We start from the raw sequence: 6000 nt of genomic DNA on the forward strand, positions 1-6000 counted from the left end.
TGGTGGTGGCCCACCACAAGTGGAAGGAAACATTTATACGTCTTTTTATTGTTTTTCTAAGAATGGCAGGATCTCTCCTGTTGCATTCCTTTGCTTCTGTGGCTTTTTCACCACCAGACTATTACAATTGCAGCACCGTAAATTTTTCCCCCATTTTTTTTTTTAAATTCCTCTCAGCTGATTTTATTTCTCCAGGCACTCTGCACGGTATAATAACGTGTGTAAAAGGGAATATTTACTTTTGCAATGCTACCTGCCCCGAGAGCAGCAAGGCATCCTGTGTAACAGCTGTGGACACTAATTCACTGCAACTGCGGTCTGTTTTCTCAGCATCAGCTACATTTCTTTTCCATATGCTAACTCCCTTTTAGCTTAATTTTCCCATTACCCAGCAGTAACATTGAGTAACTGTGTTGGGCTGTATTCAAATGCAAATTAATATCCCCTTCTGTCCATTAGCTCCACTGTTTCTTGTCTAGTCAAAGCAACTGGAAACAAGCAAGGAGCCTGGTTCAACGGTCGGACAGAGGGGCCCTGTCTGGGCTGGGGCTGCTGTTCATCCCCGAGAGCAGACACAAAACAGCAGGCTGTCAAAAGGAGAGGTCCTTCGTCAAGACGTTTCCTGTCAACTAACCCCGAACTCCAGCTAGTCAGCATATGCTGTAGCTCTCTTGAACGGCGGTGTTTGCAGTATGTAATTCACACAAGGTCTGTGCTGTGCTCTGGGTTGGAAACGTCCGCTGGATCGGCAGTGAGAAACCTTTAAGCAGGGCGGGGGAACTGAGGGGAAGGGAGATGCCACTGGGCAAACCGTATGACTCCAGTCTTAAACATGGGTAATGAGCCAGGCTGTTAAGCTAGAGAAACCTTTAAGTAAAATAGCCTGGTACAAAGCAAGTTCCCAAAAAAAGGGGATATAGACATGAATGTTGATGCTGACAACATGATAGAAGGGGAAAGGAGAGGGTAGAGAGAACAAAAATAAATATAAAAACATATGGTTTGTCTCACAAGGTGGTGTCTCTTTTTTTCCCTGCTCTCTCTCTTGTGGGACCACTTGGGACTAGAAATACTAGCACCATGCTGGGAGGAAAAAGTGCTCTAATTCCTCTGCACCCCCACCCAGAAAAATGAAGCTCCACCCATGTGAGTCACCAAATCCCGAAGGGTTTATCCATTCCTCACACCTGTGAGTTCCATTTGAATTTGTTTCCACTCTGATGCTTAATCTTCAGTCACCTACTGGTCTCACCTTTCCCTTTCAGCACAGGCACGTGCACTTGTATTAATACCATTACTCCATGCTAGGCAGATCTCCTGTTTTGTAAATAATATGATGGAGTAAATTTTTATATATTTTTTTTCCCTTTTTCTTTTCCTGCCCACTATTTGCAAAATCTTTTAGTTTAACTTGACAGTTTACCTTTGAACATCCCCCCCACACACACCCTACCCCCCAAAAGAAAGGGATGCAAGAACAGTAATAGCATCCATCACTTAGAGGGCTTCAGAACATGATAAGAAACAAAGCTGATGCCTGAATCCATGCCAAGGCTACTTAAAGTTCAGTTGCTGGAGAAGGCAAGGCAGTGAGGACAGAATGTTTTGGTTAAAGACGGTGAAGTACCACTTCTTGGACTCCACAGTTCCAGCTGGCCGAGTTAGTTACAGTCATTTAATCAAGAGGCATCAAAGAGAGCATCCCCCCACTCAGAGCAATCCCTGCAACATTGGTCGGAAATCTCAGATTGTAAACATTTGGAAACAGTTATGTGCAAAATGGCTTGTACACCAAATCTGAATGTGGTGTAAATAAAAGATATTTGTAATCAGTTCACAAAAAGGAAGGGAAGAAATTAATGATGGAATAAATTATTTACCATGACAAAATCATTGCTGCTTACAAAACCAACACCTTAAGGTTCACATTAGGTGAAAAGACCTGTGCTGAAGTTTTCCATTTCTGGTAGCTCAGAGCATTGCTTAAGTTCATATACGAGACCCTTTCACGTGTAAGGGTTCTGTTCCTCCAGTGCAGAACAATAAACCCGCCAGCCCAGGTAAGTGCTGAAACTCAGACATCTGCAAGGTGCTGCCATGGAAGGAGCCTACTGCACCCAAATTTTTGGCTGTGGAGATTGTTCTGGAGATTGTACTTTTTGTATGGGACCTTGGTTTCTTGTTACCCTTTGGAGAGAGTAAATTCCATGGCAGATCAGTGTTGGTTAACCTTAGACACACAAAAAAGCAAAGGCAACGCTCCTTCAGCATGGACATGTGATACCAGGCAAGGAGAGGTTTTGTCACAGGGTGATGAAAAAAAAAAAAAAACAACAAACATTTTCTGGACAAAGATGTGAGAAACTAATCCTACAGTGACTGAAAGAAATCAGACAAATGTTACACAGAACAGATAGACTTTCATCTCTGACCTGCCCGCAAAGGACAAGCACGAACTAAAGGCAGGCAAAACAACGCTTGTCCAGCTGGCCTGCCTTATCTTGTAAGAGATACAGCAACTGGGTGCCCAGCTTTGAAGCCAATCAAATGATGGACCTGCTAAAACTTATTAGCACAGACTTGCGTGCTGGAAACCAGAGCTGGGGATGCAGCGCTCTGAAGTGGAAATGTCTGGAAAACTCTGAGGCTGTGGGATCCCGGAGGAACATGTGGTTCCCCTCTGTCAGCCGCTGTCAGGTAAGGAAAGGCAGGGCTGGTATTTCTTGCAGCTGAGCGGGCATGTTGTGTTGCCCTTGCTGTTTGCATTTGCGTCTTTCCCTGTTCTGCAGCCCCAAGTTCCCTGTGCATCCTGAACCCCTGAGGTCCCTCGGGTCCGGAGACTCATCTCTGACAGAGGCTGGCACCAAAGTGCAAAAAAACTCATAATGAACAATAATGGAATAACAGGCCAGAGGGAAAGCTTCTTCCTAATAGCCAGAGATCGACTCAATAAAAGCAGAGCACAGCATAACGAAAACAGAGGGAAAATTGGCAGCAGGATCAGCCCTGCTATTACTGCAGAGATCCAGCTACCGAGAGCCAAACAGAGAGCGGCAGCGATACCGGGGTGCTATTCTCCTGCTGCAGGATACAAATAGCTCCCATTGAAACCAATGACATTTATTCATGTTCCGTGGCGACAGAATGGAGTATCCTATCTACTTACTCAGCAGTGCTGTTGCAGTGAGATCAGTGAGGGCGAAGCGTGTGTGCCTGTGCAATTCGTGCTCTCTGTTTGAGAACACTTAACTGTCATGACAAACTGCAAAAACATTGCCACTCTATAAAGGAGCCTGCAGGTCCCTGTCAGAGGCAGATACAGAGCCGTAAGGCTGTGTGCAGGCACTGGGGCTGTTTGCTTGCCTCCATTCCCATTTTATCTCTTGCTGGCAGGCCAGTTCGTTCAACGAATCAGTCTCAAGTACTTTTCCTTTGTGTATCTTGTTTTTTTTGGGGTAGAAAATGACTATTCATTACAGTCTCCCGTTTTGTCCTGCATGCCCATCTACCAGTGACACATTAGGATGTGCAGAAAGTCAGGCCTGCAGCCAGGGCTGGGGGTAATCATACTTTGTGTTGGTTCAGAAAAGCCTGAGAGCTTCCCTTTGGGACTAGAGGACAGTTATGGATGGCTTTGCCCTTGCCTGGGAAGAGGACTTTCTTGGGCTTTGGAGCTGGAGAAATGAGAGCTGGGGGGACATGATGGAGAGCAGGGTCTGAAGTCAAAGGCCCCTGTGCAGTGGAGAAAGCACTGGGAGAAAAAAGAGCTTAAACTGAGAGGAGAACACATATCAGGGATGTTCTGCTGTAGACATACTGCAGGGTATAGAGTTGCTCAGGTAGTTCTGGGGAGAGGCTGCTCTTGAGTTTTGAACATATAGATAGTCTCAGCTAAAATCAGATCAAGATATAACTAAAAACTTCAGAATATGGAGGATAAAATGTGTTATGAGATTTTTTTTTTTTTATTTATGTGGCAGGAAAAAATATCTAAATGCATCTGCCTACATCATAAAATTATTGCTAGCCCTTTTTTTGCTCTGGTCAGAGAAGCAAACTTTCCACTTGAGATATAGTTTACACAAGTTATTAGTTATTTGACAGTACTATAAAGGATTATGCTGAACAAGATCAAGATGTCCATTCCAGAAGACCTGTATCCATACATGGGTATAGTTATGCTAGTCAAAATAAATATTTAAAGGAAGAAAGCTGCCAGCATAACCATCATAACTCCTAAACAGATCTGCTGCAAGATAGAGAAAGTGGAATTTCCCTTCTCATACCAGATCAGAAAGTCTTTTTTTTTTTCTTTTTTTCCTCCTCTTTGAAAATGCCATTAATTCACCAGATAGAAGCTGTGTGAGAACTACTACGTTCCAAGGGGATCAGGTAACAGTGATGGACGAAGGGAACAGATTGCTGAAGGATCTTGACAAAACTCAAGAGCTTTCTCCCCACACCTTTTCCCCAGACTCTAATCTGCTTTTTTCTTCCCTGGTACCAAACTGCATCAAAAATAAGTCTCGAATTCGAACCACATTTACCTTGCTGCAAATCCCTATATTGCCACATATGCTGCAGAATTCATAATAGTGGCTTGAATCCATTTAGTCAATGCCACCTGAAGACTTTTAGGATTTTTCAGATGGAGCAAAAAATCTCCACATAGGGACCTTCAAATTTTTTGTAGCAGTTTTTGGTTCATTTATATTAATTGTGCTGAAATAAACAAACAAACAAAAACCACCACACACTGGAAAACAAAATGAAGACTCAGACAAAGAAACTGTGTTACTTTAGCTGGAAGTGTGAATTTAAACCAATAGAAATCCTCTTGTAGATATTATTTCAGTTTAGATTGTCATCCAGAACACTGACTGGTGGAAGATGCTTCATTTGAAAAATCCTACTTCTTTCACATATAATGTGTCTCTGAAATGAATTCATTTTTTTTTTCATAATCTAGAAAATATACTGCTTGAAAATTATCTCTGCTCAAGAGAGTTGCAGCTGAGGGGGTTGCTTGTGAATAATTTACTTTAGAGTTTTGCCCTTTATCTTTTGGAAATTCTGTTATTGTAGCCCTGAATTAACTAACATTTTATTACAATTTAGCTTAAAAGGAAATAACAGATTTCCAATGGCAGTCTGTTTGGTTTTAACTGCTGTCTCTGTGTATCTGCGTACCACATGGGGCTTTATCCACATCCAAATGGAAGACCTGACCGTAGTGATGTGAGCACATCAGACAGGAGTGGATACCTCTTTTATCCAAAAGGAGGTCAGTGCAGCTGTAACTTTGTCTCAGAAGTGCCTGCACAACCAGATGGTGTTAACATCCTCATCATCCACTGAACCTGCACCCAGCTGAGGCAGAATGTGAAAGACTTGAGGTGGTTGGGCACCTGTAGGCACCTGGAATGTCAGAGTGAATATTACACACTGGTCTAGCAGATGTGTGCTAGTCTAGCAACACATCCCTCCTACAGTCACATGTCCTAGTAGAGATGCTCCTTGCACTGGATTAGGAACTTCTTTTTACTGTTTTTCGATAGGCAAGACCTAGTTAAATCCACTTTAACTAAGATAATTTTGAAATATAATTTGGAAATATAAATGAGGATAAGGACCAGGCTTCTACCAAAAAAGAAATTCCAGAAAGTCTACTCTAAATTTCAGTAAATGAATCATGACTCTAAGAGTAAATTTATTTTGTAATCTAGGGGTTACTGGATGAGAAATCCGATAGATGCAGAATCCTTCCTACTTTCACAAACTATAATAATAAATGAGACACTTTTTCCAAACATCTAGTCATCCCACAAACAGGAAGAATCCTTCTTCTGATTCTTGCACAGCATTGCAAAATTACCAGATAATTTTTCATAGTCTAGTCTGGGGAGAAGGGTCATTGCTTTTCCTTCAAAATGCATGTATAGTTATTTCCAGGAGAGAGGGGAGAGTGTTCGATGAGCACAAAGTGAGCCAGGGTGTAAG

Source organism: Anser brachyrhynchus (genome assembly GCF_964034855.1).
Source record: "Anser brachyrhynchus genome assembly, chromosome: 2".
NCBI lineage: Eukaryota > Metazoa > Chordata > Aves > Anseriformes > Anatidae > Anser > Anser brachyrhynchus.